Source organism: Cyprinus carpio, chromosome B19, assembly GCF_018340385.1.
Source record: "Cyprinus carpio isolate SPL01 chromosome B19, ASM1834038v1, whole genome shotgun sequence".
Classification (NCBI taxonomy): Eukaryota; Metazoa; Chordata; class Actinopteri; order Cypriniformes; family Cyprinidae; genus Cyprinus; species Cyprinus carpio.
Genome location: NC_056615.1, coordinates 6,158,772 through 6,185,223, shown reverse-complemented (window position 1 = coordinate 6,185,223; position 26,452 = coordinate 6,158,772). Strand labels below are relative to the sequence as shown.

The window sequence follows — 26,452 nt, the reverse complement described above, 5'->3', positions numbered from 1 at the left end:
CCGCAGTGCTTTTGATTATAATTAAAAAGACCTATAAAACGTAATCTCCTTAAATTACTAAAACAACCTATTTTACGTTTCATCTCTCTCAAAAAAAAACGTACAGCGGCGGGGGGGGGGGGGGGGGGGGGAGGGGGGGGGGGGGGACACACGAAAGAGGGGGCAAGGGGGGGGGGCAAAGGAAAAGGAAAAAAAAGAAGAAAAAAACGAAGGAGGACACCGGGCGAGACTGTGTCCCCTCGTAATATGTTAGTAGTCTTACTGCCCTTTCGGGCTGAGCTATCGGCTACAATGAGTTGCTTAATCGCAGCTATCAAACAGTCCGGGAGTGAGTTTCATTCTCACCCCTGGGTTTTCTGTCTGGGCTCTCTAGGTGCGGTCGAACACAGATCTACGGTCAGTAGTGTGATTTCACACTGGTATCGATGGCACGTAGAGACTAGTGAAACTGGTCTAAAAGCGGTGACCGCCCAACTGTTGTTCTAAATGGCATACATTGTAACCTTCAGGTGATTAGGTAATTACTGCCCCGCACTTTCCTCTTGAGCAAGCTAATAAATCGTGTAACACAAAAGGCAAAGCAAGCAATCTGTAAATGATGTGTGTAGTAGGTGATAATTCGGTGAGGACTATAATTAAACAATCATCGGTGGAACTAAAATAAAATGCAAACGTATTAATACGTTTCCTGGTGGATAACTGGGGACCGTTAATACCCGGAAGTGCTTAAAATTAAGGAAAAGATCATAATAAACGTAATCTCCTTAAATTACTAACAACAACACTATTTTACGTTTCCGCGCTGCTCTTTCTTCTTCTTCTCGTCTTCTTCTCTTCTTGGCTGCTTAACGGCGGGAAGCGGGCTAACTTAGCGCACTACCGCCACCCTCCATATAAATTGTGCCTAATCATCACTATTGCTTACATCTTTGGAATAATGTAGCCTGCAAGCTACCAAAAAAATAAATAATAATAATAATAATAATTAAAAAAAAAAGAAAGAAAGAAGGGAAAAAAAATCCTATATTCTATCGGCGTGCTTTAAAAAATCAAACATATATTTTATTACTCTATGATCGGAAGCCTTTGACAAAATATCTCTAACGATAAAACTTTCCCCACTGTCCCCTATTTTCCCTAAAACCCTTTTCTCTATTAAATTTCCTACACATCATAAAGACATGTTCCACTGTTTCTGGCACATTACAAATTTCTTCTTCTTCGACGTTTTAATGGCGGTTGACAAACCAGGCTTTGATTTATATTCCGCCACCTTCTGGGATGGAGTGTGAGGCGTTGATATCAGAAGTCAAACAGAAAAAAAAAAAAATTATTAATACCACCTACCCTACCTTTCTATATTTTCTTATATAACTTTGTTGCTTTCAAAAAAAAAAAAACAAGAGCTTCATATCCTTTGAAAGAACTGTTAAGTATATTCGGCAAAGTTAAAGAATTTATGCCAACAGAAATTAAATCGTTTTTTAATTGAATTCATATTAATTAATTCATAATTTATGTGTACTATTAATTCCAGGTGTAGATTTTTTTGGTGTGGTTGGTGAGGAATAGCAAACTGACAGATGAGATAAATAAGCTTGCCATGATCCATGATTTGACTAGAGAGACAAGTAAATTTGTGGGGACTGAGATACCGATAGCATGAAGTATACTGGAATCTGGAGGGGGCAAAAACAAAAAAAAAAAAAAACCATCTCAGAGTGTAGAACAATCGCCGTTTACAAGTATGTCCAATGAAGTTCTTAGTCAAGGGTATTACTAAAAGAATATAAATATAATTGTAACAAAAATTTACTAAAAATATCGTTCGTTGAGGACAGGATCTTTACTTAATATCGCTGATGATTTATATGGCGAGTCAAAGAAAAATGGAATAATTTTGGTGGACCCCTATAGAGGGGTATTATGGAGCTATTGCTAGCAAAATATCCCTTGGGCTGCTTATGACGAGTTTATGTGCTGCTTATTATTGTGGTTTTTAAATCCATAAAGGGAGATGAGCAATCTGGTGGTCTCTAGAACTGAAATGCTTTTTATCTGCTTTCTTGTTCGACGCAGATGCACGTGCCCATAAGACACACTTACATCAGGGGTGACAAGTGATTATGACTTAAAGATGTATGTTACCGCCCGCCCCCCCGCCACACATCCCACCGCTTAAGTATAAACAGTTATCTAAACATTCAATAATGGATGTAACCAACATAAGCATTATTCCTTAACCATATAACAACAAACGGTTTACCTCTGAAGGAGAATATTTTAGTTAGTACTATTCGAGTACATGCTTTTTAAATCTCAGAGGAACTTTATCCTCTCCTTCCTGATCTTGTGATGATGTTTGGCTTGCTCTATTTGTCAGTCAGTTCTTCTCGACATGCCTTGCTTTATCACAGAAGGTAAGTCTAGACTCATTTTTCTCTCTGCAGTGCTTGCAGTTGTGTCAGGCTCAGTGTCGAGAAGTCATCTTGATCACTTGCTGATGGAACATTTTTTCCTCTTGTTTTTGAACCAGGTGCTTTCTGTTTCTTCTGTAGATCTTTTCCATCTGAGGTGTGTGAAGAATGTATGATCTTAGTGAATTCATGTTTCTTCAGAACCGTTGCAGAACTCCAGATTTGTCCTTGCTGTACACTCTTGTGATATTTATCGGGCAACTCTCTGGTGTTTTCATCATAATACATTTTTTGCTTTGAATGTCTCGGTTTAATTTTTTTTTTTCTTGAATTCTTCCACTTTCTTTGGGAGTCAGCAATTTAGTAGAAATTGGCAGTTTGGTTTTCAACCTTCTTCCCATGAGAAGTTGTGGCGAGGGACATTCCGATTGCCATCTAGTGGAGTATTGAGATATTCCAGCAACTCAACATGTTGATCTCCATTCTCACTAGCGAGACTTCTTAAGCATTCTCTTGATGGCATGAATTGTTCTTTCTGCATGTCTGTTTGACTGAGGATATCCTGGAATAGTGTCCTCCAAGTCTGCTGCATTCTCAAAACTCTGGCACTTTGGATAATACCTAGAATATCAAAATCAACTGGTGAGGCGGCAGATCCTTATTCTATTAGAACAGCGCCTAAACTCTGGAATAACCTACCTAACATTGTTCGGGAGGCAGACACACTCTTGCAGTTTAAATCTAGATTAAAGACCCATTTCTTTAACCTTTCTCACACATAACACACTAATACGATTCTAATATCCAAATCCGTTAAATTAATTAAGTTAGGACTTGCATTAATTAGGTCAACGCAGAACTGGGAACACTTCCCATAACACCCGATGTACTTGCTACATCATTAGAAGAATGGCATCTACGGCTAATATTAGTCTGCTTTCTCTCTTATTCCGAGGTCACCATAGCCACCAGATCCAGTCCTGTATCCAAGTCAGAGGGTGGACCAGCACCTAGAGAGGACCTCTACAGCCCTGAAAGACAGGCGGAGACCAGGACAACTAGATGGGCCCCTCGATTCCCTGTAAAGATCACACCTGGGTCTCTAGCCACCAGGGACAAGACCTGAGAACCAGCTGAGTCCTCTGCAAAATCTTCCCCGCGGATTGTGTAGCCTAGTGAACCAAACTGAGAGAGCCATTTTGAAGGCTCAGGAAACCTTTGCAGGTGTTTTGAGTTGATTCGCTGATTGGCATGTCACCATATTCTAATTTTTGTTGAGACTGGTGGGTTTTTGTCAAATGCTGAGCCAAAATAATCACAATTAAAAAGAACCAAAGACTTAAACGACCACGTCATGGTCTGTGTGCATTCAATTTATTTAATACACAAGTTTTACAATTTGAGTTGAATTACTGAAATAAATTAACTTTTCCCACGACATTCTAATTTATTGAGATGCACCTGAATATTAATTTACACAGTGGCTGTTATAATGTGTTTCATAACAGATTTATTTAAACATACATTAAATATAATTAGAACAAGGTAAGACGCAGTAAAATATAATGGAGTATACATGCGTTCTAATATATAGTCTAACATTTCGCAGAAAATGCTCTTCTCTAGTAACTTTCTCTAGCTGAAATAAGGATCTGAACAGGTAAACAGGTAAATGAAATGCCATGTGACATTTTTGATGAAGTTGACGTCTTTCTGGCTAGTTGAAACACTGATTGAGAGATTACATGAGGCATGAGATGTTCATTCATGTTTATTTCACTTGTAGATCTCAGGCTTCTAGAGGGGGATGTAGATTTGTAGTAGTGAGTGGAAGTAGGCAGGTGCTGAGCCTGCGGCTGTTTTATACGCAAGTCCATCAATGGCTTGAACTTGATGTGAGCTACAACTACTTAGCCAGTGCAGGGAGATAAAGACATGATGGTGTGACATAGGCCCCTTTGGGCTTGTTGAAGACCAGTCGTGCCACTGCATTGTGTGTATGATGTTCTGGAGTCCAGCCAAAAGAGCATTGCAGTAGTCCAGACTAGAAATAACAAGGGCCTGGACAAGAAGTTGTGCAGCATAAGCTCCGTTAGGAAGGGGCTTTGACTCTAATCTTACTGATGTTGTGTCGCACTGAGCAAACCTTCATGAATGAGTGTTTTTTGCTATTATTAAACATTAAATTTGGTGATGAACATTAAAATGCAGCATCATGGTAAAAGTATAGAAGTCTTGGTTTAAAAAAATAAAACAGGTAATTACTTTTTTTTTATGTATTATTATTCTTTGGTAAAAAATGGGCTTCCATAGTGCTCAAAAGCAGCAGCACATCAATTTTCTATATCCCTGTATAATATTGTAATTTGTAATTAATAATAATGTAATTTCTGCAGTTAACCTCAAGTTCTTTAGAGTGGTGTGTTTAACCTAAAACATTTACACAATAATAAAGAGGTTCTGTTTCGTTAGCTCCCTATTCCGCCAGATAAAATGTGCGTTGTAAGCACATATTGCGGAGAGTGTGCAGTTCGTTGTGAACGTCAAAATGCTGTGCATATTCATTACTCCTTGGGGAAGGAAGGGGGGGGAAGGAGGGAAAGACCCTGTGGAGGACAATAAGGACAGCGACAGAAGCTAGTAAAGAATGCCTGTTCTCGGTAACTTGCATGTTGCTAAAATTATTGAATGATCAGGGTCTGATGAGTAATCTGTGCGCTACCAACAAGAAGTTGCTGGCTAAAGGAGTAATTTTCAGAGTGAAGGGGTTCCCCTTATAACATTGTGGCGCGAAACGTTACGTTTTTGTAGTGATAAAAGAACATTTATATCATAGGTGAGATTCCCGCCTAGTTAAATTCGTCTAATGAAACGTACGTTTTGTGGTACATAATACAAAGAAAATAAATATCAAAAGAATGAAAATGATGCAGAGTTTATTTATCACCAGCTTCATTTAGCTGTCATAGCATATCCGAAAGGAAGGGTCGGCGTATGAATACTTCTTGATCACCACTCTATATTAAATCGAGATTTGTGTGTGGGGGATATGTGTGATTTGTTTTTTCAATTGAAGCGAACGAAGGATACGAAATACGAACAATTTGTGGCCTTATCAATCGAATACAAATCTATTATCGGATAGCCAGATTAATGTGTCTTTTAAAGTCCAGCACGGTGGTTCTGCATTCCGTTGAAATAATCTACAAAAGTGTTATGCTTATTACCAAACACAGTCTGTAGGCGCAACCATCGTAGCAAGGGAATGGGCCGGAGTACGAGATGGTAAAAATATCTCACAAAGCCGAGAAAATCTATGTCTTAATGTGAAAATGGGACGAAGCAAAGTACCCAGATAATCACATTGAAACGGCACTGGATATAGCTTCAAAACAGTTGAAAATGTGAGGGAAACGCACGAGTGAGGTTAAGAAATGAGACGCTGTGCCACGCGGACTTTGTGCATGCTGTTGTAATTGCGCTGAACACTGATTGTTGGAGCGAATTTAACTCTTCAGTGGCGGATCACTGCTAATGTGAAGAACGAGACGCTGCATACCTTGGTCGGTGGTGAGGGTCCTAGATCGTCGTGTTGATTTTGTTTTTTTCTGTTGTCTGTGTATTTTGTCTTTTTTTTCTAAATAAAAAGGGCCAGGCGTTATCAAAGATTTCTGCCTTTTTCGGTGTTGATGCAGACTTTCTTTTTTTCCTTTCTCCCGTTTCCTTTAGGCGAAACCTCAACCGTGTGCTGTAGCAGAGTGTGGACGCAGGTTCCACCCGATTAATTCGCACCTTAGTACGACATGCTTTAATACACACGCGGGGTGAAAGACTAGGACCTTGAAAGTAAAGTAATGGGTTAAAAACGTCCGGCTTAAGATACATACAGAGGCATACAGTTGCATACGACCGGTTATTGGGGGCGGGTACTTGGAGACATGTTGGATGACCTACCTGGGCTAAAACACTATACGTTTTAAATTTAGTTGTGGCATAGTGTTTATTGAGCTGCGGTGGATATAAAGTGCCCAGTTTAAACAATAAATTCTACATCTGTCTCAATAACCATTTATTCCTCTTTGTACATCTGAGAATGGTTGTGGGTACCGGGAGCAGTGCAGTGCCGCTGCGTGTGGCAAGAGCTTCTGCACCGCTGATAAACTTAAGATGAGCACGTTGCGCTACGCACAAAGCGAGAAACGCGAAAGTTTCAAGTTCGGACCTTACATTTTCCCTCAATCCAACCACAAATTTACTGGTCAAATTTTGCGGTTCGCTGAATCACCCTTTAATGCTTGTAATCAACACGGAGTCTGTTTTCCTCAGTGTGAACATCCACAGTGCGCAAAGACGTTTAGGACGACGACGAGCGTTAAAATTGCAACCTTGCGACACACGGTACAATCCAGCTTCAGGTGAGTCTGCACAATCTGTTTTTAATAACAATGCTCTTAACTCTGACCACTAAAAGTAAAAATGAAGTGAAAAATCAAATTTTTTTCCTGTTTAAAGATGCTCGAAGAAGCGGCTGTGGAATGAGGTTTGAGTCTCAGTTGCGCGGGAAAACGTTTTGCGAGGAAAGCACATGATCGAAGACCTTCAGGTGAGGATTGCATCAATTTCCGAAAGGGTCATTAACTGGGCATTAACTCTTTAACCCCATGTAATTGATCACCATATGGTTAAGTATCATTAGCTATTATCTGTTAACATGTTTCCCAGTAGTTAATCCAGAGTCTCTTTACTGGTTCACATTTTGGCAAGTATGAATGCTGCCTTGTGTAGGCTATTGAACTTTTTAATAAAAATTAAAACTATGTAAAATGCAGGGAAGTGGAGTGCATATTCCTCAACTTGAGGTACAAAAAACTTCTAGATGCTTGGAGTTAAGATTGATGGCAAAAGCCATACTGGATCTTAAACATATAAATTGGCGTGGTGTGAAATCTGTTTTCGGTGAACCAGAGTATAGTGGGCCAAAAACCATAGTCAAATACATGAGTTTCAGTAGGTTACTCTAATGTAGTAATGACTGACATTTGTGTATATATGGTAGGTGGGTAGTATCAGAAGTGTTTAAAGGGGTCTTATTAGGCTCTCATACTAGGTTTTTTGAAAAACTTTTCACATTTTACATTACAACACTTCTCTCCCCAGAGTCTGGGATGAAGGGGGCTCGTTCCTGCTTCAAATGAAGGCCCGCCTTCTGACATATGAAATGTGCTGTGTGATTGGCTAGCCCAGCCAGTTTTTATTGACAGCAATCACTCATGCGCCTGCTCAGGAAAATGTCATGCCCCTTACCATCGACCTGTGAGCTTCAGTGTAAATTGCATCAATCAAATCAATTTGGGTACGATTTAAACCCAGATGATTGTAACCACTCTAAGTTTGCTGCCTTGGGAAAGCTAGCGTGTCTTTGACATGGTAACACACATTATCATTAGTGCAGCTCAACCAGGTCTCGTCCCATTCATCGGTATTTGTGATCACAAATCCTGGAAAATGCGTTGTAGTCCAAACGAGTGTTTTGTGATTTGTTAAAACCTCCTTTTTGAATTGGACTGAGCTTTGTAACTTTGCAGATCGTTTTTATGCTCAAACAGCAACATTACAGACTAACTAAAGTTGAAAAAGCATAATAGCACCCCTTTAAGTGAGACCACTTCAAGTTCACAACGCCCAACCAGTATCTGTTTGTTCAGGTTATCGCTGTCCTCATGCTGAATGCCCCATCAGTGTGCACACCTGGAGGAACTTACAAAAACACATGGCAAGTCACCCAGGTAAAACGGTAAAACTGTTTGTTTGCTTATTGGATGTAAACTGCTGTTTTCCGTGAGGCGAGCTTTTTGTGCCTGTAATGGTTTGCACAGTCACTTGAAAGACATCTACTTTTGTCAACAGCATCATTCCCCTGTATGGTATGTAAAAAAGCCAAGGCCTCAAGAAGCGTGATGCTTTTGAGGAGACACAACGCGGACACATGCGTTGCAGAAGCCGGTTTTGCTCTGTCTAGTCATGGGCTGCCAGGCTTTACTTTTCCACCACCTTCAAAGGCCTGCAGCATCATATTCGAAAGATCCATCTACAGCTGCTCTCACACTGCTGTTCCTTCACTGGATGCAGCAAGAAGTTGGTTGCCATGCGTGTGAGTACATCTGTGGAACATAGATCGGATGGTTAGAATGGTCTTGTTGGAGTAATATTACTCGTATTACCATTTTCTCAAAGCCAAGTAGGACATGAAGGTTAAGAAACTAGGGGTGGAATTTCTGCAAGTCACAACTACAGTTTTGACTTAATGTTCAAGTTTGTGTATTTGTAGGTCTGTAGTGTTTATGGTGTTTGTGAGATTGTGCTAGTTACCCCTCACCTGTGCCTTTTCAACAGGAAAGGCCTCGTGCCGACACCTGTTACGTCATGAAACACTGATTGTGGCCAAAAAATCAAGGTAGTTTTCTGTATCCTTGAAGTACACTAGTCCACATTTGAAGTGGATGAAGACCTTTCATCAAAGGTGGCCTAAAGCCAAAATGTGTTTTCATAGAAATCCATTTTTTTTTTTATCCACTTCAAATGTTGACTAGTATTTAAAAGCTGCATATACCACATTTTTATTAAATCCATATTACAAATCCATCAGTGTTTGTATTTAAACTGACTTTTAAGTTTCACTTTAACTTGCACTGGTTGGTTTGTTTGTATTAAGCACCCACATAAGCGGAGCAGCAAGAGTTGGCAGAAACGTTTGGAAAGGACGAATCGGCGTCCTCTGGTTGAAAGACCTTCGCTCTCGATCTCGTTACGCATGAAGATCTCTCCGAGGGCCAAACTGGAAGCTGATCTGAAAGGCGGCTCTTTAATGAGCGTAAAATGTCCTCACCATGTTGATCCTGAAAGTAACCTGCAGAGATCTGTTCAGTATCCGTCCGACTTAAGGTGGCTGCTAAATCGAATTAGATTTTTTTTTTTTTTTTTTCGTGGAAGAATAAAATACTGTGCTGACATGGATTCAGGTCCAAGAGTGTTTTGGTTTCAGGTGTGTGTATGTAGTACTTGAGGTACAGAAATTTGTTTGATTACCATTTGAGAAACAAAGAGAAATTAAGTTGGTGGTATGAATAAAAATAAGGATTTAGTTTTGTCCAGTCTGGCTTCTGGGTATTTTTTATATAGGCTGGGGCTGTGTGTTCTTAAGTACTGTTTGTTTTTTGCATTTGGAAAGCAGACTTGTACTCCGCGCTCAGTGAAGAGCTGAATGTTTTGGTTCAAAATGTTTACATTTGTGTTAGGGTTTTTGCTGTACAACACTACTCATGTTAACACGAGCTGCAACTTCAGATATTAGTGCTGCTTTAACTTTTCTGCTTTCTGTCATTGTTGCAATTGAATGGCTATGGTGTACAGAAAATTACTGTCGGTGATTGGAAAAAATTAAGCATTTTGCCAAAACTGACTCCACTGAAACCCAGTTGCTCTGCAACTTTGGTCAATTTTTCGATTTGCTCAACACCACACTGCCGATAATGGCTGTGCATGATACTGTAAATTCAACAAAATGCACCCCAAACATGAACCGGTTTATGTATTTATGATCTATAACTAAGAAGGGTCTGTGTAATTGGTTTAATCTTACTAGGTAGGGCTTTAATAAACTAGGCCAGTTAGAAACTAACCATAATGCTTCATTTTCTATTATGTTCATGTAAGTATACTATCTTACGTACGTACACTCTTAAAAATAAAGGTGCTTCAAAAGGTGAATAACCATAGAACCATTTTTGGTTCTCTACAAAGGAATGAACTCTTACCTTTTTTTATAATCTTAAGAACCTTTTGTGAGGGTTGTTTATGGAACCCATTTAGACAAAAAAGGTTCTTCTCTATGGCATTGTGAAGCACCTTAATTTTTAAGAGTGCAAGAACAAATGTTTTGGACAAAATTCATCTTGCAAAACTAAGAGAAGTGGACGTAAGGGAGATACAACATCAGAGACTGAAAAATCTCTGCTTTTCTCTATTTTGGTGAAAATGCAAACCTTGTGGGGGAAAAAAAACAAGCTTCAAGCCACCTGTATTATTTTTTATAGCACTTTTTGCAACAGAGAAGCATCTTCACCGTATTAAACAGGAAAGTAAAAATTTAAACTTGCTTCCAAAATTCTGCTGTAAAGCATCTTCAACAGGACAATAAATTAGTGTCATTATTCAGCTTCAGTCAGCTCAGTGTTTGTTCAGTTCAATAACTGTGTAAAGTTCATTCATTATGAAGAGTTGAATTCAGAAATTGCTCTACTGAAAGCAGCTCTACAGAAGACCGTAGTGTCATTATTAAGCCTGGGTAAGTTCAGTTTTGATTTAATTCATTTCAGAAAGTGTCAATATTGAAAAATTCATGAATTATGAACAAATTTAATCTAGCTACGAAGCAAAAACACACAGTGTAATTATTCATCTCAATTCAGTTCAAGTTTGGTTCTCATGCAATAGTGTCCAGTGTCATCAATTCAGCGATATTATGAATATTAAGTTTCTTTTAGACCCCAACAAAGTAAGCCAAGCTCCATTCGGTTACAAAAATGAGGGAAAATAAAAAAAAAAAAAACTTTGGAGAGACCAGGCCTTAGTCAGTAGACCAGTTCTCCTCTATCCTAAATGAAGAGACACAGGATATTCAGGCCTGGACAGAACATTGTCTAACAGACATTTCTTGCTGGATGAAGTACCATCACCTTCAACTCAACCTTGCCACAGAACTGCTTGTGGTTCCAGCAAACCCATCGTTTCATCACAATTTCACCATCAAGTTAGGCACATCAAAACCATAACTCCTTCAAAAAAAACAAGCCAGAAACCTCGGAGTTATGATTGATGATCAGCTGACTTTCTCAGACCACATTGCTAAAACTGTCCGGTTTTGCAGATTTGCTTTATTCAACATCAAGAAGATCAGGCCCTTTCTTTCGGAACATGCTGCACAACTCCTTTGTTCAAGCTCTTGTTCTGTCCAGGCTGGAATATTGCAACGCTCTCTTGGCAGGTCTTCCAGCCAGTTCTATCAAACCTTTGACCCTCTAACTTTAGCACTAACTATTCTAATTCTACCTTTTTGATTGCTTCCATTGTCCTCATTTGTAAGACGCTTTGGATAAATGCGTCTGCTAAATGACTAAATGTAAATGTTATGGCATTATAACTTCTTTACAGTTTACTTAAATTCTGTGATCTCTAACTGGGAGTTTTACTTAACTTGAAAAAAAAAAAGAAAAGAAAAAAAAAAAAAACACCGGGAAAGAGGAAAGGGTGACATCTTCTGTTTGAAGTTTTTGTTTTAAACCGCCCTCTAAGGTGCTCAGGAACTTTTACACATGCACCTGGCCCTCAACTAGGGGTACATCAAAGAATCACACATACAACATCCACTACCTCATCATGACTCTTTACACTCATTTTCATCTAGCACCACTTTATTGTAAATTTACCATACTCTATTTCTATTGCTATTTATTTCGTACATATTCTATACTACTTTAACGTTTTATCGTTTTGATTCAATTTGTTACTATTGTATTTTAGTATTGTATTTTAGAATATTAAAAGTATCATTTTGTATTATGCTGTAAATTGTAAATTCTTTTAATTCTTATATTCTAACTGCATTAACTTTTACATTTCTTACTTTATTTACTTTTATGTAACTGAATGTTTGTAAAAAGCATGTCACTGTATGTCATACTATGTATTGGTATATTGGATATACTATGTATGGTACTGTGACAACCATGAGAACAATTTCCTTTGATCCAGCCACTCTGCTCTCTCCATGACACAAGGTGGCCACCTAATGTTGAGAAGAAACATTAAAGTTAAGAAGTCAAGGGTCAAGAGCCCAACTAAAGCAAGCGCTTACCTCCACAAATAGCACTGTTTCAATAAAACAGTGCTAAAGTTTCCTGGAGGCTAAGTGAGGGCTGCGCATGCAGGGCCAGTGCTAAGGGGCCAACGTTTTTGCCAATGAGCAAATTCTCAGGTGCCCTGCGCTGGTAGAGTGGGGCCCCCGTAAAGGCTTGTTTGCAGGGCGGCGAGTGAACCCCCCAAAGAAAATAAACAGATCACATGACATGTAAGTTAAAGAAATACTAAGAAATCATGGGGACACAGAATGAAGATGATAAATAAACCTTTTTTGGAACAAGACCCTTGCAGAAGGCTAAAAACACTTATTTTTCAGCGATGCCATACTAGCTAATTGAACTTTAGTTAGCTAATGAATCCTTAAAAGCACTGTTTAATGAAAAAAACTACTGCAAGAGGAGATAAAATATGCCATTTTGTTAATAAAAATGATGAAAACACACAATAGGCCTGTACATAAGGTTACATAAAACAATAATATTACATTTTACCAGATGGCCACGATAGGTCGTGCTAAGCGAAAAACGGCCTTGATAGGTCATGCAGCGCAAGGTGACATGATAAGCTAATTATGTGAATAAACAACGAAAAATCCATGATAGGCCAATTAAGAAAAAGGGCCACTAAAGGCCAGCTTATATAAAATCAACAATAGTCAACAATAGGTATGATATGCGAAAAAAGCCGTGAAAGGCCATGCTATGCAAAAGAGGGTGTGGTAAGGCCATGCTATGCGAAAAAGTCGCAAAAGGCCATGCTATGCAAAAGGCTGTGATTGTCTGTGCTAAGCGAAAGGCCGCAATAGACATGCTAAACGAAAGGCTGTGATTGCCTGTGCTATGTGAAAGGCCATGAAAGGCCATGCTATGCGAAAGGGTGTGACTGTCTTTGCTAAGCGAAAGGCCGCAATTGACCATGCTAAACGAAAGGCTGTGATAGGCCATGCTATGCGAAAGGCAGTGATTGTCTGTGCTATGTGAAGGCCGCAATAGATCATGCTAAACAAAAGGCTTTACCAGTCCTTTGAACTCTGCCCTTGGGACTGGCACTGAATTGAATTTCCATGTTTTAGGAAGGAAGGAAGTTTCTAAAGTCAAAACATTTTATTGAGACTTTTCCTTCCTTGGAGCATGGGTATTGGCCGTAGGAAATATTGTGAGTGACAGTTCCACTGCTGAGGATCTGAATCTGGGAATTCTATGACAGCTAAGTGCTTAAATCCCCTAAGCATGGCTATTTAGTGGTGGAGTTTTGGTATTGAGCGTCGCTAGGCCATTTTTAGGGGGGGACTATAGCCACCCTAAAACTAACTACTCAGCCCCCTAAAATTTTTGTGATTAACCTCCATAAACTGTACACAAATTAGTGTTTGCCTCAGTCCTCTTTAAACTTCATATGAAAATGGTGGCAGACTCGATCGGCTCCTCCCTGTCTTTCAGTGCCATTCTTTTTTCAATCCACAGACCGCAGCAGCACAGATCGAGAAAACAAAGGACAAGGTGTGTGTGTTTAATGTATATATGTATAAGTATATATATATATATATATATATATATATACAGAGCACAGAGAGAGAGAGAGAGAGATGAGAGAGAGAGAGAGGAGAGAGAGAGAGAGATTTTTCACCCATGGGTTGCTGAGCCCCCCCTAAAAACATGAAATCCTAGGATCACCCTGGCTCCCTATAGCATCTTCTTCGGTGGTGCAACTGTGAGTTGCCATTCAAAATGAGACTTCTTGATTAGAAGTGTAACCCTGGTTCCCTAAGAAGGGGAACGAGACACTGCGTTTCATTGCCAAGCCCGGATCTGCCCAATTACATTTCTTACCAACAAAGTTCATGACATGTATTACTGGTGACCTTTTATACTGATGGTGGTGCTGATATTGACATCATGGACTGTTGTTCCACATCACATCCTTCTCAGGGGTCACGGTTACACTTGTAACTGAGACCTTCCATTTTTTTGTTTGTTCAGCATTAAAACAAAAGATTATTAATCGTCGGCTGTTTAATACTTTTAATTGTCAAGAAATTCCTTCTCTATAAATGTTTTGGTTTTACATACTTGCATGCTCTTCAAAACTCCAGAAAATGCTGGAGGGTGTACTAATTGCTGCAATGCAACATTTTATCACTTTGATAAGAAAATTTTATATCCTGTAGCCCAGGGGTTGGGCAATCTACGGCACGCATGTCAACAGTGGCCATGCAGAGGGATAATCGCTGGCACGCTAGCAATAGAGAAAAACTGCATACTGATGTACATTTTAAGGGTAATAATTTCTCATAGTTCACACAGCCTGTTAGGAGCTTTAAATACTATTAAAGTGTAAGAGTTAACTGCTCTAGTCTACGGATGCGCCCACGAACCGCTGCACATACTAGGGCGCTTCAGATCAAAGCCTCAGCGGTCTCACAGCGCACTCGTCAATGTCAAAATGACTGAAATGGCACAGTGGTTAACCAGAAAAAATTAAAATGCCACGTCATACTGAAAAAGGTTGCCGACCCCTGCTGTAAGCCTATTAAATAATTTTGGCATGCTTCTTTGGGTAACTGTTTCAAGCCAGACTTGCTTAAACAAGTATCTCCATAGAACCCTAATATGTCTTCTAAATAACGAGTAATACCTGAATTCTGAGTATTGTAGGTAGGTTCTGTGGGTCTATAGTCTGGTTTCAGGTAAAACACCTGCTGTATGACAGAAATAACTAAAAGAAAAATGTTAATAAATAATGTTCTCATGAGGACATCTCACTGCACTCTACTGTTAGGCACATTTTCGTCATCTCTGAAATCTGCCCTACTTTAGTGTACTGATTACTAAATACACACACATACACACATAATGTCTGTCAGAATGAGGGCAGGCAAAAATAGATGTACAGCAGTGATAGTGTTAAAATAGGTTGTAGTCTATATGCATTGGTTTATAAGATATGAAGGCCACTTTTGAAATGAAAGTCACACTTTTATGTTTAGCAAGTAGTAACGTTCTGAAAAAAAAATAAAATAAAATAAAAAAGTAAAATAAAATCATTTTAGTCAGTGTAGCGTTCCATTAATATTTATTTGTTTTGCTAAGCAAGCCATGTTTTATAACCACATCTTATAAAACAGCAAGCAACTCATTTAGTCTGTATAATAAAATACTGAAAATTTTAACATTAAAAATTGTTTTTAATAGGTATACAGTATATTACATGGAACAGACATAGTTTTCTTTCATATTGTATGAACACATAACCCTTTTTAAAAGAGGACACAGATAACATTTTCACCATATCAGTTCTTAATATCCTTTTTGTATACTTTTTTATTAATTAAAAACCATTATTAAAGTGTTTATTGTTAGTATTCTAATAGAAGTTGTATCGTTTTTGTTTGAAAAAGCAGAGTAGTTCTGTTTTTCAGATTAAAATAAACCTTAATCTTCTCCAGGGGGCCAGTTGCATAGACTTAGCCACCATGTTAAGGACTGTGTCTTTAAGTATTAGTTTGGCCAACTAGCAGTTGGCCAAGGGGGTAATCAGTTTTTACTTTTCCCATATAAATAAGACCAATCTACCTTTTCATAACTGAATTAAAAAAGTTATGACCAAGTCTTGAAGCAAAAAATTGAGATGACGAACTTTTTAAGACTAGTCTATACAGTTTATGCAACTGACCCCAGGAGTTGTTAAATGTCTATTTCACTATGCAACTAGTAATTATATATATGCCAACAACATATCACTTTCCCCGAATAACAAAAAAAAAAAATAATAATAATACTATAATTTCCCCGCCAAGAAAACAAAGGAAAAACATGAGCATGATGGTATAGATAGAAACATAAATTATGAGGATCCAATCAGGTTGAACAAACCATGGCTCTTTAAATGCAACTAATATTTGTGTATACATTTAAACATAATACAAACTGGTTTATGTGGTAACTGAGCGGTGTTGCTGTATCATGATAAATGTTGTTCATGACTGTGTTCAACTCTGTCCAGCTGTTATATCTCCTCCAGTGAATCAGCGGGACAGACCTCTCTTTCTTACGCGCTGCTTAGCTTTAGAAAGCCACCCGTTTCTTCATTTTTACCCACACAAATCTCATCACAAAAAGAAATGTGGTTTGAAGATAAAAAAAGAACAAGAGTAAAATAGAGTGAAGCCTTTACTTAAATAGATCTATGCCCCCATGTTTAATTTTTCCTACTATTGGTTTTACTAAAAACTAAGGAAGTCATTTAAATCATATCATCTTTTCATCTGTGAGATTTATTAAAATCTGATCAGTAGTGAAATTAAATAATATATATATTGTCATTGGATTATAGTGATCTGTGTATTTATGTTGAAATATATTAAAGGAGTCCTATTATGCTTTTTCACTTTTTCAACTTTAGTTTAGTCTGTAATGTTGATGTTTGAGCATAAAAAAAAGATCTGCAAAGTTACAAAGCTCAATGTACATTTCAAAAGGAGATATTTTATTTAACAGAAATCACTTTTCAAAAACTACAATGAACGACTCATTTGAACTACAACGCATATTTTCCAGGATTTTGTGATATCACAAATTTCGACAAATGGGACAAGACCTGGCTGAGATGCACTAGAGAAGTCAACAAATGTGAATTCACTATGTCAGAGACTCACTAGCTTTCCCAAGGCAGCGAACTTAGAGTGGTTACAATCATCTGAGTTTAAATCACGCTCAAATTGATTTGATTTTGACGCAATATTTACACTGATTATCTCACTAATTCAGTGAGATTTTTGTCTGACAACAGCCAGTGCTCCACACAGAGATCTGATCTCATCAACTAGTCTGTCTGGAATGACATGAAGAAACAGAACTAAGACAGAGTAAAATCCAGAAGAACTGTGATAGCTCCCTTGAAAAACTATGCGCATGTGTACAGAGGACAAAAGCTGCTTTAAAGGCAAATGATAGTCACACCAAATGTTGATTAAATTTAGTTAACAGAAGTTTAATTGATAAATAGAAATCTATTTGTGACATCATTTTTGACAGCATCCTCTTATTTTACAGCATTTATACAAAAGTGCCTAAAAGCCTTTAACAATAAGTCTGTCCTCAGTTTTTTTCTGTTTCTTCATATCATTCAGACAGACTGGATGATGATGAGATAAGATCTCTGTGTGGAGCATTGGCTGTTGTCAGACTCCTTGTGCAGACAAAAATCTCACTGGATTATTACAATTAATAGCTAATTAATAAACTGATGTTTCCTACTGACACACTACAGCAAAAGATAGAAATAACTGACTTTAAACAGGTTTTAGCTGGTTTGAAAATACTAGAAGCCTAAGACTTTTGCAGGCGGAGTACTATTATATATTTGTAAACACTATTATATTATCAGGGTCCACTTCTCACTATTAACTATTTGCTTATCAGCATGCATATTGTTTAGCATTTTGAATGTTTATTAGTGATTTATAAAGCACAAATGAATGCCTGATTCTGCATGACCATATTTTCAGATCCCTTAATCACACCCATGAACTTTAAGAACTACCTTACTAAACTAATTAATAAGCAGTGTGTTATGTGTTGTCAGTTTGTGTGCGTGTGGTGTTGTGTTGTGTGTGTGTGTGTGTGTGTGTGTGTATGTGTGTGTGTAGGTGTGTGTACCTGAGCCTCTTTAACAGCCAGGTGGCCCCAGGTCTTTGTTGCCATGGACACACTTTGCGTCACCTCCAGGACATCGTTCACCTGGACGCACACGCTTGCACACAAATTAGCTGGGAATAATCGCAACTCACCACATTTTCCCGTGTACACACAACGACACACCACACACACAGAAGAAACACAAATGAGTTCATAAGCTAGTACTCATTTGGAGGGAAATCCACAGCATGGACTGAAACCTTTTATACAGTTATTCCGGACAGAGATGAACATTAGTTCTAATTTTGCAGACATTGTACTGACTAGAATACCTTTGAAAGTACATGTCAGCTTGTTAAAGTAGATTAGGAAATTTGCAATGCTTAATTTTTTTTCATTTGAAAGGTGCTGTTACACAAAGGGACATAGAGGCAGCAGGTTCCAATAATGTGCACAGAACACATTTAAAATAACTTGAATGTACTCAAATAGTATTTTCAAGTTCATCTGTGAAACTGGTATTTACAAGTTCGCAAGTTGTTATTACGTCATCAGGTGCATTCAAAAGTAAGCATCACTGGATGTTTCCTGCCAGCAGAGGTTAGGACCATTCATAGCTTTTAAGACACAAGCAGTCTCAAGTCCAAATACCAAGTCCTCAAACTTGGGACTCAAGTCGGCGTCAAGTCTTTGAGTTCATGTTACTCAAGTCCACAACTCTGCGCTAAATAGAGTTAAAGTAAGTTAACTTAATTAAGTTAAAATTTAATGAGATAAATTAAAGGGATACTCCACCCCCATGAAGCTACGGGAACACTTTTTGTAAGCGAAGAAAACAAAAATAAAGACTTTATTCAACAATTCCTTAACGTATTCTGTGTACTGTATGCCCTTCTGTGTCATCCGCGGCAACAAGGATGTGCTGTTTCTCTACGTATTTAGCTTTGATTTTAAATTAAAAACAGTGCATCCTTGTGGTGCGGATGTTGATACAAAAGAGGCATACACAGCATACGGTGATATGGAGAGACACAGAGACCGTTGACAAAGGAATTATATGAATAAAAGTCGTTTATTTTTGTTTTCTTCGCTTACAAAAAGTGTTCCCGTCACTTCATATAACCCAGATTGCACGTGTGATTGGCAGATGGAGTATTCTGACGATGAAACTTTCATACCTTTTCTGGACCTTGACCCTGTTATTTATTTGTCAGTCTAGCTATGGGACAGTCTCAAGCCTCCAGGTTTCTTGCACCTTCATGTTCCTGCAACCATGCAAACTGAGCATCACACTAGAAATTTAATGCTTGCTGTCTTTCATTTGATTGGCCGTCTCAGTTCAGACAGTGATGAGTATAATATTAGACACTACGGCAACTCAGACTAAAACATTAACTTTTAATTTTTGTCAACACAACCCGACAGGGTGCAACCCACATGGGAGCAACCGAGCCAAAAGAATATCAAAAATTGAGGACATGTCATTTTGCCACATAATGGTCTACCTGAAATTATTGCATTAATTTAAAATAGCATATTCAATTGCAGGAGGAGAGAGAGGAGCTTTTCTTTAACCATAAAAAAGAAGGCGGAAGAAGAAAGAAACTTGTTAGATGGGTCCTCAATACTGTGGCAAAGTTCCCCACTTGAGTATTGAATAAAAAAAAATATATCGTTCACTTTCTGTCAAATGGATTTTAAAAAAACACAGTATTTTGTTTAAACCCAACGGTATTGACCCATGAAGGTTTTTTTTTTTTTGTTTTTATAATTTTTTTTTTAAAAGTAAGGTTCTTTTTTCAATAACAACACACGACAAACGCTGAAGTGGGGGCGAGGGGCGGTCTTAATGTCCACACACAAAAACAGGTCCCCCCATTTTGTGAAAAATGTTCTTATGCTTTTTTTATAAGAGGTCCTATGATGTGCGATTTCAAGTTTTTCACTTTCTCTGTTTGGAGATGTTGTGTACAAGCTGTTTATGAATATATGATGGTAAATAAAGATTCCCTAAAGTTTGCAAAAGACCTAAAGTCTCAACCAATAAAGATAATTTCTTTTCTAACAAGTTAAGACGTCTTTTCCACCGGCTTCCTTTTTTAAACACCACGTTCGTGTTTATAAGCACGACCCCCCCCTCCCGACTTGTCTAGTACCAAACCTTGTGGGAAAGATTTTGGAATAACGCCACAACCCAAATGTGGTTGGAGACGCTGTTTTGTATTTGTTAAGACGTTGAAAATTGCTTTGTTTCTTGATCTTCCAAAAAAAGAAAAGAGGAACACAACCCAGAAAGATCAGTTGGTAATGTGTATTTAAAACCACTTTCTTAGAACAGTTTCAGAACACCAAATATCCGATCGGGACGTATAGATTGCAAGCAATTTTATGGAATGACTGTTTCCTGATCATGAGGAGAGGAAGTGAAAAAGTGGAGGAGACTACATGCCAGCTGTTCTGACTCACAGTCTGTAAGTATGGATTTAGAACATATGTAAAGAGAAATTTGCCACTGATGATTTCAAATGTTGAGTTCTCAATTCCATTCCTCGCGCCCTCGCGCTCTGCCACATTTTGTATGTTTTTTCTTATGGCTTCAGACCATTTGTTTCTATGTCAAGGTAGAGTGCCCGGGTGATCGCGTGGAACGTCTGGAGATATTCCTCCATGATTCCCAGTTCAGGGGAGCAAAATGTGAATTGTATGTTCTATCAAACGGGTCATTGAAGTTGTTTGCGGAGATGTTAAATTAAAATATGTATTTATTACCAGAGGTATATGATGTACACACTTGTCGTTATTAATGTCCAATTTGTATTAGTGGGAGTGATGTTGAAAAAGTGAAAATGAGGAAATGTTGAAAATGTTATTTTTGACTATTTTTGCCCCCACAGCGCAACAAATCCTATTAAATGAAAATTGTTCTGAAGTGAGGGTGGTTTTAAACTTCAAACAGAGTTCCCTGCTCAGGGAAGTGAGGGGAAAGTAGGAAACTAGTAGTAAAAGTAGTAAGTAAAGTAGTAGAGTAAAGGTAGATAGAGATAAGTAAGTAGGAAAGAAGCAGGAGGAAGGAAAAGTAGTAGAGTGAGGAAAGCACAAGCATAAATGAACACGGTTGTAGGGGACCATGTCACAATGAGGGAACACAGAGAGTTCCATTGGTAATGGTTTTATTATTGTTTTTTTTGTCTTGTCTCGCCTCCCGGTGTTCTGACCGGGACACACATCACATTATGTTAAGGAGGCGTAACATTTCCCATCACACGCTTGAGGCATTCGGCCAATCACAATGCACTGGATAGGGGGCCAATCAGAGCACACCTCACTTTTCAGAACGCGAGGAGCTTTATAAAAAAACGAGCGCGTTTCAGAAAGGCGGGGCATAGAGGAGCAACAATACTGTACAGTCTGTGGAAAACTAATGTGTTTTTTAACCTTAAAACTGGATAAACACATTTCATTTACACCAAAATGCACAAAATAACGTTCTTTTTAGCCACATCATATGACCCCTTTAAGGAAAGTAAGTGGATAAACTCCGCTTTCAGTTCCAAAAAACAGCAAGATAACTTTCAGAGTATGTAAGTAAGCCATAGCAAACTTACTCTCTGAACAAAACCTGCTCCGAGTAGGTTCTGTTTCAGGGTTTGCTTTACTTCGCGCAATCGTTTCATACGTGACCTACTGACCAGTATGTCCAGTTAGCGTGGACAGATATATATATACGATATGTAGCATTATAGACCAATCACAATAGCATAGATAGATATGCCAATCATAGAGCACTAATATAAGTCAATCTTAGTCAATACTATAGGTTACTAATTTATTTTAACGAGTTTAGCTTTAAAAATTATAAAACACTAAAAACAAAAAAAAAAAAAAAAAAAAAAAAAAACAAAAAAAAAAAAAAAAAACGACGCGTTTTCAGAAAGGCGGGGGAATATTCAATAGGAGGGAGCAAGCAACATATAAAGCAAAAATGTAATGTACAGTATGTGGAAAAATAATGTGGTTTTTAACCTTTAAACTGCCATCTTAAACACATTTCATTAACCAAAGCACAAAGAAAACGTTTCCTTTAAGCACCATCATATGACCCCTTTAAGGAAAGTAGTAAGTGGATAAACTCCGCTTTGCAGTTCCAAAAAAGAGATAACTTTCAGAGTATGTAGTAGCCATAGCAACTTTACATCTCTGAAACAAAAACCTGCTCCGGAAGTAGGTTCTGTTTCAGGGTTTTGCTTTACTTCCAGCGCCAATCAGGTCATACGTGACCCTACGGACCAGAGCCATGATGAGCTTGACCGATATATATATCGTGATATGTTAGATTAGATAGGATAGTAAGATCTGAGGATGATATAGGTCAATATAAAGCACTAATATAAGTCATATCTTATTCTAATAACGTTACTATATTTATTTTATTGACAACTTGATAATAGTTATCTTTATTAAGATTATAAAAACACTTTTTATGACAAAGGTAATATTTAATTTATTATATTATACATTTTATATATATATATATATATAATATTAAATATATAATAATAGATATATATTTTTTTAATAATCATCTCACAGCATGGATCCACATTTTCTATACTGTATTTCAATAAAAAATACATATCTGAATTACGTATTATATAATTAGCATTCAAACAAACAATACAATTCTTAATTCTACAAGAATTTAAAGAGTAAAACGAAAAAAGAAAAATGACTGTACAAACGCACCAGTTAGATGGCGAATATGACACCAAGTATGCAAATGGTCTTTGAACAGAAGAAGAAGAAAGGTCTGTGGTACTACATCCGTTTCCATAGGTTGACTCGTCGATTCGTCGCTCTAGTCTGAGAATGTCTTGAATCTTAAAACCAGGAACATAACTCTGAGTATGAATGAACTTTAACTCCTGGATGCATTTTTGGAACCAACATCCCTAGTAAGCCAGGTTTGCCGTGGTTAATCATGGTCGAGAAGGTCATGGTTTTAGAAGATGGTAGTAATTAAGTTAACCTTGCTTTCTGGAATACACCCCTGATGAAAAGTGGAGTACCATGACAAGTTGAGTTTAGGACAACTCAAAGGCATCACACTCCGAAAACATCACATTCAGATCAAGAAGGGGGGGGTAGGATCCCAAAACGTTAAGATCTATCAACCTAACATTGAACGTTTACATGAAGAATGAACAAGTGATACAAGTCGATTGAACGCATGAGTCAATGAGATCATAGAAAACCACATAGCACAAAAGGAAAAAAGGAGTGAGCCCACAATCTATATTATTTAAATACATGCACAAATACACATTCCTTCCAGCCATTTGGGGGTGTGGAGGTTTAATGTGAAGCTATTATTATTAGTTTTGAATTAAAATATAACAATTTAATGTGGAATGGTGTGCTTTGTTAATGCTTTTGCCAAAGGACCGTGACTGCGAGTGTCCCTGAGATAACAGCGCTGGGACCACCACGTGCATGACAAGCAGATAGGTGGACAAGCAGTGGAAAAGTACAGGATACTGCTGGTCAAATATTACTCTGTTACAAGTGGTGAAAGTTGTAAAGCCACATTTTTTACTTGGTAAACATAGAGAAGCACTTGTTTTAAAAGTACTAAAGTACTCTCAGAGTCTGTGCCATTGCTGATCCAAGACAAACACCCTATGTGACTGTGTTTTTGTTAGCGGAGACATGCACCAGTTCTTCTGTTGGTTTTATAGGTAATATTTTTAAATTTATATACCTCAGTTAAATCAAACAACATGCTGTCTAATACTATATACCACAATTATAAATATTCTTATTGAAACTGGTGTACATAAACATCCGATTATCAAAAAACAAGTCAGTATTCAAAAAAAAATGCTGAGAAATACACTCTCACGTGACCCTTCAAGAGTGATTACTGATCGACTATCTGAAAAAAAAAAAGTGTCATGTTTTAGAGATGTGAAAGATGAAAAGAAAACAAAACACTAATTTTTAAAGCTGCTACATAGTTATGGGACGCTCTACTTTGGAGGACCCTGATGAGACAATGTAGTGGAAGTAAAAAGTATATTTTTTCTTGTCAACTGTAGTGAAAGCGAAAGTAATAAAGTTTCCCAAAAGAAAATAATTATCTACATAAACGTACAGATACTCAAAAAGTGTACTTAAGTACAATACTCAGTGTAAAGTGTACTTTGTTCACCGCTGATACCTCTGTCCCCAAAAAAACCTCTGATGACAAGTGGCGCCGCCTGGGTGCATACACTCGTGAGAAAACGACGTTGTGCATGGGTTGAGACAGGGCATTGGTGTGTGCTACCATATAACACCACTTCTGACAAGAGATAGATTTGACTGTATGTGGTTCTTGTGATCCAACGAAGACGTCTCACGGATCCTGTTCTCTGGCAGGAGTCCATAACATACAAGTATATGGGTTCCTCAAAGCTGACACTTTGTAAAACCCATTACAAAATTGAATACAATAGAGGATCCACATATAAGTGATGACTTAACTTCTTCTAAAGTAAAACGATAGGAGTGTGTGAGAACAAGTACTAATCTTTAGAAATTCCTATGGGAGTCGACACAGAATGGAGACTAAGACTGGCAAAATGACAAACAAAAAAAAAATTCCAGAGAAAAGCCACATGCAGGCTCTGCGGCACCAAGGTGGGGAGATAGCTGGGAATGAGGACAAAGGTTGGAGCCACAGGGATTGAGTGTGACCCCAGTGGATGCAAAGGGCTGGAGAGCCTAGTGGTACTGCCAAAGCCAACCGAAGAGAGCCAAAGGCAAAGGCGCAGCTTAGGGGACTATAGACAAAGGTGGTGCCTGTGGATTAACAAGGCTGGAAGGAAGAAGAAAAGTGATAAGGGAATGTGCAAGCAGGGCTAAGGCATACTTGAACAGAAATAGGAATCACTAGCACTGGACGAAGAAGATTTTAATCGCAAAGGCAGTAAATTTATTAATGAAAAAGCAAAAATAACAACTCCTTGAACCAAACCAGCTAGGGCGCAGGCAGAAGACTGATCAAGCAGGCAGGATGAATGGAATCTTGATTGGAATCTGAGGCAATAGAGAGCAATGATTTACCAGGACAACGACCAGAAAACGTAGCAAGGTAAACGTAAATTATTAAGAAATATGAGAATACTTTTGTGGTGCACAAAGAAACAATAATCACATAATTCTATCCAGCAAGTATTCTCCTGAGTTAACCATCTTCGCATTTTGAAGGAGTACCCCAGAACGTATCATCACATAATCAGAATTGTTTATGTTCACAGCAGACAGCCAGTGCACACACACGCTGAACGTAAAACAAACACTTGGACAAAGGAGGTTGTGCAGCCTGCTCTGATAGAAGGGGTCAAAATCATCTCTTAAGTTGTAGAGGCATGTCTGCAGGACGGGCGATGTGACGAAGTAGAGTGGAGTGTCATCAGCATTGCAGTGATGAGATTTATATGTAGAAGAGAAGTGTCCAAGCTCTGAGCTGAGAAACCCAGAGGCAAGAAGTTGTGACTAGAAACCTGCCCCCCTCCAAGACACCCTGAAGGACATAACTGCAAGGTAAGACCTGAACCACTGGAGGAACCTTAGGAAAAGTCTCTAGTTGGTGTGCACGGGCAGAAAACTGCATGTGGGACCAATGAGAGGTCCTGGTCCTATCCGGGCATGGTCCAGAGGCTTCTTTGTGGCCTCAAGGTTGGTCAGTCCATTGTTCTACCATCTTTAGGTGTAGGGGACAGTTGATTGTGTTAATCCATAAGATCAATCAAAGTGTAGCAAAAACACAGGTGGAGAAATTAAGCGACAAGGAGAGACAGCGTGAGGTTAGCTGACAGCACTGAATATAAAAGCCTGGAGCATGCGGAACGGAAATAGCGCGAGGTTGTTGAATGTGGTCCGGGTAGGGTGTCCAGTTCGCCAGTTGGAAGTCCTAGTGGGATTCCAGGGCGCGATCCCTTTACTCCAGGACCACAATAAACTGGATAGCAGGAAGGTCCATGTGATGGAGGAGTTTGTACGCTTCTATATGTATGTTTATACTATATAGTTATGTATGTTCTTCCCAACCAGTAGGTGGCAGTAGTGGTCGTGTCCCCACCCCCAGTTTTATTTTCTGTGCAGGTAAAGCCAGGCGAAGGTGATCTCCCTGGACTGGAAGGATGCTCGCTTGGGGGAGTGGTCTTGTGAAGAGCTTCTAAAAGACTCATTGCGGCCTCGAGGGGAAAAAGAGTTGCAGTTATTTTTTTTGGGGGGGGGGGGGGCTAATGGCTAATAGTTGGTTACTTCTAAGCTTTTGCTGTGGATCAGCTGTGACTGAGTGTTTAAAACCTTTCTAATTAATTCTTTGCTTTGTTGTTAACTTCTAAATAGTGCTACAATGATAGAGAACTGCTTCTTTCTGTATTTGTTTTGAAACCCGTTGTGGAAGCTATTCTCTGTTTTCAATGTATTTGAACA

General features: G+C 38.4%; 1 pseudogene; it reads left to right on the top strand.

Annotated features, from left to right (window-relative positions):
• The first annotated feature begins 8,073 nt into the window (after positions 1–8,073).
• Positions 8,074–26,452, top strand: part of LOC122140724 — a 21,166-nt pseudogene continuing 2,787 nt past the window's right edge.